At 44.4% G+C, this 9679-nt stretch overlaps 1 long non-coding RNA gene across 2 annotated transcripts in view; it reads right to left on the bottom strand.

The window, feature by feature from the left end:
• Positions 1–680: 680 nt before the first annotated feature.
• The window catches only part of LOC110132247 (uncharacterized), a 28358-nt gene continuing 19359 nt past the window's right edge, over positions 681–9679 (bottom strand). For both annotated transcript variants that reach the window (XR_002312411.2, XR_011488836.1), the window contains exons 5-6: positions 3057–3188; positions 681–1102 (exon numbers count right to left, since the gene is read on the bottom strand). This is a non-coding gene — a long non-coding RNA (uncharacterized lncRNA). The remainder of the gene's footprint in view (positions 1103–3056; positions 3189–9679) is intronic.

Here is a 9679-nt window from a genome sequence, read left to right as displayed (position 1 = left end):
TGTATGTATATATATACACACACTATATGTATATACTGTATATATATATGTATATATATATACACATATACACTGTCTGTGTCTGTGTGTGTGCTCAGTCAATAAGTCATGTCTGACTCTTTGTGACCCCATGGACTAGACTGTAGCCCCATGGACTATACACACACACACACATGTGTGTGTGTGTGTGTGTGTGTGTTAGTTGCTCATTTGTGTCTGATTCTTTGCAACTCCATGTACTGTAGCCCACCAGGCTCCTCTCTCCATGGAATTTTCCTGGCAAGAACACTGGAGTGGGTAACCATTCCCTTCCCCAGGGGATCAAATCCAGTTTTCCTGCTTTTTAGGCAGATTCTTTACCATCTGAACCACCAGGGATATATATATGTATGTATACATATATATATTTATCTTCTATTGGTTCTTTTTCCCTGGAGAGCCTTGACTAACACATAGATCATGTCCGTGGCTGTCTAAGCTATCCATGAATAGTGTTGGGCCTATATTTGGTTATTGTCATTATCTGCTCTGGTTAGTGATACTAATTCTAGTTTCATTTATTCTGTAAATAACTCTGAACGCCTCCTATATTCTGAGCAATCTACTGGACTTTTGCACAAACAAAAGTAGCTGTGTTTTGAGCCTCAATTTCATTTATTAGTGAAAATAACATTTTGGTTCACAGGGGTTTAATGAAACTTTTTAAAGATGAGCTATCAAATTAATTTATTTCTGTTACTTGAGAGAGTTGTACGTACACATATAGGGAAGGAGTGATAAAGAGACTTGAACTCAAAAGCTAACTCAGGTAAAGTGATGGTGGCTGCCCAGAGCCCTCCTGTGTGGGAAAACATCTGAGAAGTACTTGGGTTCCAAGAGAAAGGGGCCCATTTGTGAAGTCCCCCTTGGACATCATGGGATAATGAGCATCATTGGCACCCTGCTTTTGTCATCTTCAGATTCTGCTTCTTAAGGACTCAGTGACTTGATCGTGAAAGTCAGGGCTTGGTCATGTTGGTGCTTGGGCTGGCGGTGTTGTAACTTTCTATGATTATATGCCAAGCAACTGGTCACGGCCATCTGTGCTGCTCCAACACTGTGTCTGCATAAATTAAACAGGGGAGTGGGTGCTGTTTACTGCAGTTATTCACAGTTGTTCCTATGATTTATCTTTGGAGTTGGCCTCCTTACATCTATTGTGAATGGCTGAGACTACAAGCAATGCTGTTCCATTAGAAGAGAAAAAGAGAAAGAAAAATGCTCATTATAAAGCATAATACAATGACTCATGTTCATGTACCCTAAAGGGCTGCCTGACATGAGGAAAGGGAGAGGAGATATGTTTCCGGTCACAATGGTTTTATTCCATTATTAAGGCTATTCATCTTCTGAGAAAATAAAATTTATAATGCTCCCAATGAAGGTGCCAATTAGACTATGAAACAATTCTGCAAATTAAAGGCATAAGTAACTGGCATTCTGTATTCACAATGTTGAAGGAAAAGAGTAAACATCTGATGTGGTGAAAACCTGATATCATCTACCAGTTAATAAACTTGCTTACCAATGTCACTTTTCTTACAATAAAATTCAGACTCAGTTTTAGAGTCTCTTCCTGGGTATAGAATATTGCAGTAAAATCTTGGGATCGAGCATTTAATGTCTCGAGAGGTAAAGAGCATTTTAAAACAACTTACTACACACTCTGCCAGAAGGTGTAGAGATGAAAAACTAAGCAACATAGATGGACTCTGAGTTCAAGAATTTATAATTTTACTAGAGATGTAAAATTCTCAGAGGAATCTTGTATGTATGGTCTCAGGACTAGTAATTTATTTTTAATAAATTGCACAGCTTGGTCAAGTAAAAAGTTTAACTGATTTTTTAAATTTCCTGACTTGATTGGTGTAGGCCTTGCCCTTTTGAACTCCTATTTTGGATCACATATTCCATTTGTATAGCGCACCAAGAGTACTGGCTTTCCTTTCTTGAGAAATTGGTCTCTTCCTCAGTATTAAAGTGGATTCTGTGGGAACTTTTATTTTAACTGTGCTATGTGAAGGCACTTAGCAAATCTTGATTCAGACTCCCATGATGTGGAAGGCTGAGTCAGGAAGCAGAGTTAAGCAACAGTAGATGCCCATTAATTCTTCCAGATCTCTGGTCCCATTTGGTAAATTGCTATGTAGGTCCCTTGGGTCCCAAGGAGGCCCTGACTCACTCACTTGTGATCATCTGTCTGCTGAGAGTTATCAGTAGGCTTGGAGAAAAGGCAAGTGTGGCTACCCAACCACAGCAGTAGCAAAGGGAACCTTCCAGCCCTCCACCCCCACCCAAGGGTTCCTATGCTGTGCCAAGTTGGTACCTCTTTCTCTGTTGCGGCTGTGAAGTCAGGGAAGATTGCATTTATCACGAGGTTAAAGGTAGAGGAATGCTTTTCCTCAGAGGGGTGACTCTTGGTGACAGGATCAAATTCTGTGACACTGATCATTGTCACATAAGTCAGGCAGAGACATGGTGTCAGTGACCAGTGAAGATAGAGTTCACCAGAGACCAGCCCAAGAGTCTGCCATCTTGCTCTCTTTTTTTCTCCCTCGTGGACTGGGTTAAAGCTACCTTCTCAGACTCTGGAAGCTGGTGGTAAACAAAACCATCCTTCATTACAAAGCCATTTGCTACACACAGTTCAGAAACGAGGAGAGAACCAGGAGCTATGTGAGCAGTTCCTCCTTGGCTGCCAGTCTGTGCTCAAAGCAGCAAAGACTGTGACCTTGATGTGACCTCGAGGTTCCAAAGACTCTTAACAGGTATCTATAAATGCAGAGGCTATAATTAGGCTCTCCCAGCACAACAACACTGGGCTGGGCCTTGGAGTTCGTTGTTTCAGAGTGAAAAGTGATCACCGACCACCGTCTTCCATCTCAGTGGAAGGATAGCATGACTAGGGCCATTAAAGGACCCTTATGGGATTAGGAAGGGTTGAGTTTTCAAATATTTTCCCCTTTGGTTTGGAACAAGACAGCATGGACATACATTTACCCCACTGACATGGTTACCAGAAGTATCCAGGGTGGGAGGTCACAAAGTGGTCTTGCTGGCTGGGTCAGCTTGCACAAGAGACAGGACCGATGGGTCTGAATTCTTCTGAGTCATCATTTCTGTATGTCTGGGTTGTGCCTCACTCAGGACTGCAAAGGCAAATTGCAGTGAGTTGGAATGGCCTAACATTTCTGTGACATCTCCTTTTGTTGCGAATGAATTCTCCCAGACACCACACCACACAAGGGAAATGCATATGGAAAATATCTCATTAACATCTCTTAAGACAGACAATAAAAACAGACTACTCAGAACTAGCAAAGATCCACTTTGAAGCCCGAGGAACCCTCTATGGCAATTTATGATAAATTGATGAAATTTTGCAGCTAATTGTTACATGCCTATATTACCTTCTAGAAGGAGGGTGCTGTTAGGGCAGGGTGCTGTGAATTCTATTGAAATTTTCTAACAATTCTTTAGCCCAGAGACATGCTTAAGAGAAAAATGCAAGGTATTAGAACTGGAGGGGGACACAGACTGCTGGGTCCCACACCTGATTTTTCCAGATGCCAAATCACATGCAGTCAGGGTACTTGACCTACCCAGGACCACACAGCTAGCTGTGGCAATGCAGGCACTGGATCCCAAGTCTGAACATCCTGATCTGTGCTTTATTTAAAGACTGCATTGTCCCTCTAAGAATGGTAGGTCTGTGTGTGCACAAGCGGCCAGACTGATGATGCTCCACTGACTGACTGAAATAGGCCAAGACTTCCTTCATCAGTCAGGAAGCCAGAAAGGCAAGGAAAGGATTTGGTCGTACAGGGTGGAGACAAAATGTCTTCTTTCAATAGATCACTAAGTTCTCCATTTAACAGGAGCCAAAGAACAAGATCAGACCCCAAGCAGCTTACAAACAAAATTCTTCCCTCACCCAGATATCTGCACATTCACAGTGGAGGCTGTGGACCATCAGGGACATGTCACTGTGAAGACTTCCCTGTGATGTGGCTATAGCTTAATTCTCGTGTAAGGAGAGGTTAGCTCACATTCAACAGGATGGCTTAAATTCAAACCAGGGTGCAGCACCCTCTGTGCATTGGTTACAGTGGCGCATCAAAACTCAGAGAAAAGGGGCTGGGAGTTTTCTAGCCCCCACAAAGGCCTGGAAGCACTACTCAGCAGCAAGCTGGGGAGTCTGTGTCTCATTCTAGGTGCAGTTATGTCTGGTGATGCTGCAGAATCATCTGTCTTGCCACGTGGGGCTTTTTGTTCAAAAGGCTGGACCTTGCTTTGACATGAGCTGGTAAAACCCAAGGACAGTGGGCCAGTGGGGCGAGGATCATGGCCAGAGTCTAGGAAGGTAGAAGAAGCTGAATCCTTCAGGTCCAAATTTGTTTCCCTACTTCACACAAGCAAAAGGATCTGTTTTAAGAAGGGCTCTTCAACATGGAAAACAGTATGGAGATTCCTTTAAAAACTAGGAATAGAACTACCATATGACCCAGCAACCCCATTACTGGGCATATACCCTGAGGAAACCACAATGGATACAAAAACCTGTACCCCAATGTTCATTGCAGCACTATTTACAATAGCTAGGACATGAAAGCAACCTAGATGTCCATCAACAGATTAATAGATAGAAGCTGTGGTACATATATTCAATGGAATATTACTCAGGCATAAAAAGGAACGCATTTGAGTCAGTTCTAATGAGATGGATAAACCTAGAGCCTTTTAAACAGAGTGAAGTAAGTCAGAAAGAGAAAGATATATATTAAAGCAAACATATGAAATCTAGAAATATGGTGATGAATCTATGTGCAGGGCACAATGGAGACACAGACATAGAGAACAGACTTGTGGACACAGTGGGGAAGGAGAGGGTGGGATGAATGGAGATAGCATGGAAACAAATACTATCATATGTAAAATAGATAGCCAATGGGAATTTGCTCTGTGACTTAGGGAGCTCAAACCAGTGCTCTGTGACAACCTAGAAGGATGGGATGTGGTCGGAGGTGAGAGGGAGGTTCAAGAGGGAGGGGACATATGTATACCTACGGCTGATTCATACTGATGCATGGCAGAAACCAGCACAATATTGGAAAGCAATTATCCTTCAATGAAAAATAAATGATTTTTAAAAAAAGTAACCCTGAAAAAAAATTGTTAGTAAAATGATAAGAGTTAAAAAAAAAAAAGAAGAAGAATGAAAGCGCTGTTAAGAAGACAAATATGAGAAAGGAGACATGCAGGCTGAGACTGAGGGGAACAGAGGGATGGGGTCAGCTGGGTTGACTGAGCACCTCCCTCCGGCAGGGAGCCAAGGGATGGGCAAGGTCTGCCTTCAGGGTGACTGCCATTTCCTGCCCACTTTCTTATCACCTGAGTGGTGCGCTCAAACGTGAATGTGTTAGCAATGAAAGAACGAAGGTTGGAATGCTGTTTAAAGTAGAGAGCCTCCAGTACAGTGACTCACTAAGGGAACAGGGTGCATTTGTTGTGGGTCCAGAGTGGGAGAGACTTGTCAGACTGGGAACACTTTCCCAGGGGAGACATCTGGTTTCGACTTTACTGGGTGGTAAAGTTTCTACGTAGGATCCTCTCCTGTGAACAAGTAAAGCTCTATCGGTCTTATTAAGGAGAGAAGAGCCATCTGACTCTCACAGACAGCACTCCCCTTGTGATAGGATCCACTACTTGGTAGCTCAGTGGTAAAGAATCCACTTTGGTGCAGGAGACTGCCTGAAATGCAGGAGACACAAGTTCCATCCCTGGGTTGGGAAGATCCCCTGGAGGAGGAAATGGCAGCCCACTTCAGTGTTCTTGCCTGGGAAATCCCACAGACAGAGAAGCCTGGCGGGCTACAGCGGATGGGGGTCGCAAAAAGTCGGACACGACTTAGCGACTAGACCACCACCAGGATAAACAGAGGAGAACACAGAGTACATGACGGGCTGGTCTTGCTGTCGGGTGGTGGTGGGGCCAACAGCCCACAGGCTCACGTCTCCACTGCCCAGCCTTCCCCACTAACAGCGCCCGCCACACAGCCAAGCCCACAGGCTCCCGTCTCCACTGCCCAGCCTTCCCCTCTAACAGCACCTGCCACACAGCCAAGCCCACAGGCTCACGTCTTCACTGCCCAGCCTTCCCCTCTAACAGCGCCTGCCACACAGAAAAGCCTAGACTGTGATCTCAGCTCACTCTGACCTTGAAGGCTCTGAAGAAGACCCATGTGCTTGCTCCGTTTTACTCACATGCACACTGTGATTCAGGCTTTCCCAGCTCCTGCCAGACCCTCCTCCTGGCCTCCTAGATAATTATCCAGATTCACAGAAATGGACACGTACAGAATTCCTGTCAATCTCTTGTCCTAAATGGACCTTTATGGAGCTCTGGTCTTATTCTCTCTTGGGAGAAGTGGCAATAACCCATCTCTTCCAAACTTACATTCATCTATTATTCTTTCTTTCCTTCAGTACTATTAATTGATCACTGACCATGTGTCAAGCACTGGGCTAGGTGCAAAGGGTTCAATTAAAAACACAGGTGGGACTTCCCTGGTGGTTTAGTGGTTAAGAATCCACGTGCCCATTCAGGGGACAGGGGTTCGAGCCCCGGCCCAGGAACTAAGATCCCACATGCCACAGTGTAACTGAGTCCTTGAGTCACAGCTACTGAGCCCTACACACCTAGAGCCTGTGCACCCCAACTAGAGAAATCCTGCACACAGCAAAAAAGACACAGGGCTGCCAAAAACAAAAATGAAAAAACTTAGTACCTCTAGTCAGGTGGACAGGGGCAGGGGATGTCCATTGAGGCGGGGAGGCGGGGCACATGGCAGGAGCTCCAGTGCTGTTTCCCCGGAGAAGAAAGGAGGATGCCCCAGGGGCAGGATTCGAGGAGTCCCGCCTCTCTATCAGGGCAAATTGCTGGTTGACACTCCTGGGGCACATGCATCTTTTTCAGCACTTTAAAGAAATGCCTGCATCCCAGTGAGGCCTTAGTGCAGGAGCAGAGGGTTTTCTCATTTTACAGGTGAGGAAACTGGAGATCCTTGGAGGTGACAGGGCCAGCCAAGGTCATACAGGAGCCCAAAGTAGAAACTGAATAGTCAGCAAGGACCATGACAGGAGGGGGGGGAATGTGAATCTACTGCCCAAGGAGAATCCAGCTAATACACGGCATAAATTTAACAAGATTCTTTTAAAAAAACAAACTCCCTGATTGAAACTTAATCAGGAATGTATCATGCAGGTTGGGACACTGAAGGTCAAGGCTGTGGAACTGCACTCCATATATCTCTTATCCTACCTCCTAAAATATAGCCAGACAGACATCCATGACCCCAGACAGGTCCTCTCTCTTGGGAAAGCAATAGGCTTTACTAACTTTCTATGTAATCAGTCACAGACCAACAGCAGATTAAGTGGTTTTGGTTCAAGAGGGGAAACATAAAACAGGTGACCTCTGATATATGAAAATACAGAAGGAAGGGTCCACATCAATCATTCTAAACCACAGGTAGATAGTGACCTATTTTCTCTGTTTTAAAAGGAGCTGAGCAAAAACCACTACAATAATAAAGTAATTACCCTCTAATTAAAATAAATAAATTTTAAAGAAAAAAAAAAAAAAGGCACTGAGGATGGCACCCTCCACCCCAGGCCTTTATTATGAGGACAGCATGAATTAAAATACATTAAAGTGCTTAGGGCAGTGCTGGGCATAAGCACTCAATTTGTTAGCTGTCCTTGCCCTCAAGTTCTTGTAAAGATATGGGCACCCAGTTTGAGAAGCATGTGTGCAAAGTGGCTTGTCATGCCCAACTCTTTGTGACCCTGTGAACTGTTTTCCATCAGGCTCCTCTGTCCTCAGGATTCTCCAAGCAAGGATACTGGAGTGGGTTGCCAGGCCCTCCTCCAGGGGATCTTCCCAACCCAGGGATAGGACCCAAGTCTCTCATGTCTCCTGCATGGATGGGCGTGTTCTCTAACATTAGTGCCACCTGGTAGAGAAGTCTTCCAAAAGCACAAAACTCCCCCAAGATCCAGCAGCACTATGATTGTGCCTTTAGGAAAAATAAGATCAAAGTAGACACAGGACTCTTCTCCCTGTAACACCCAGTGTAGAAAATCCCACACTTCATCATGCAAGCAAGGCTTACCATACAGCAGGATGAGTAATTCACAGGTGTTCATGTAAAATGGCACCACGGATTCTAGTGCGGACAATCGAGGAGAAGCGACTTTGGGACTTCCCTGGCAGCCCACTGGTTAAGAATCCACTGTCTAATGCAAGGGACACAGGTTCAGTCCCTGGTCCAGGAACTAAGATCCCACATGCCATGGGGCAACTAAGCCCACACTGCAACTACTGAGCCCAAAAAAGAAGAGGTGAGACCAATATAAACAGAATATATCCCATAGGAACAGTGATGTAGCTAAAAGTGTGATGTTGCAAAATGATCACAGGTTTTAAATTTTATTTGTAACAATGTGATATTTAATTAAATATATAATTTATAAAAATCACTGGGAGGTGATCTGACTGAGACATAAAAAGGAGGGGAAATTAAACTATTTCCTACTTGAAAGGCCATCCTTCTGAATGCCTTACATCAGTATAACAAATCCGTGCTTGCTGTCCTCCATTTTCTGGCTGATCCTTCATCCCAGTCTCTGGACAAGAGATTCGGTGAGGAATGAATAGACTTCACCCTTTTGTGAAAGCCTCTAACCTTTGAAGTCACAGTGTGAGGGGATAAATCTGTGTAGTCAAAATCATCCTTAAAAATCTCTTTAGTCTTCTGTGCAAAGAAGAGAGCTACAGGTAGCCAGGGGAGTTCCAACAACAATTAAAAGACAATTCTTCTCTTTAAAAGGCACTGATCATCGGTCAATGGCTTCTAGACCAGAAGAATGGTTAGTGTCTGCACCTTGAAATTTTTCTCCACCACATTTAAGATCAAATCATTTTATTATTATTTTATAACTTTTTACTGAATCTCTCCCTTCTTGATTCCCCACTGGTTATATGCACACATGGGGTTGTTATGTGTGTATATAGGGATGTTATGTGCACACACAAGCTTGTTGTGTGTATACACAGGGTTATCCCACTGCACCTTTTTCAATTTGATGATTTCTTTGTGCTTAGTCAGGACCTCCCCAGTGGCACAGTGGTAAAGAACCAGCCCGCCAATGCAGGAGATCCAGGAGACATAGGTTTAATCCCTGGGTCAGGAAAAGCTCCTGAAGGAGGAAGTAGCAACCCACTTCAGTATTCTTGCTTGGGAAATCCTGTGGACAGAGGAGCCTGATGGGGTGGCAAGGAGTCAGACACAACTTAGAGACTAAACAACTTCTTTGTACGCTTTCCTACAGAGCTACTTGCTTTGACCTCCTGGGGGCAGCTTTTCCACCCCTGCTCTAGATTTAATCAGAATGTATTTGCATAACAATTTTCTCGTCTAACTTGCATACCGCCACGGTGGGAGTCAGTATCTTTCATCTTGGCAGCAATGGGCCCTGCCTGTGACCCTCTGCTTCCCAATGCAGAAGATGTAGGAGGTGCGGATTTGATACCTGAGTTAGGAAGATCCCCTCCAGGAGGGAATGGCAACTCACTCCAG

This window comes from Odocoileus virginianus, chromosome 7, assembly GCF_023699985.2.
Source record: "Odocoileus virginianus isolate 20LAN1187 ecotype Illinois chromosome 7, Ovbor_1.2, whole genome shotgun sequence".
Classification (NCBI taxonomy): Eukaryota; Metazoa; Chordata; class Mammalia; order Artiodactyla; family Cervidae; genus Odocoileus; species Odocoileus virginianus.
This window is presented reverse-complemented; position numbering and strand designations above follow the sequence as displayed.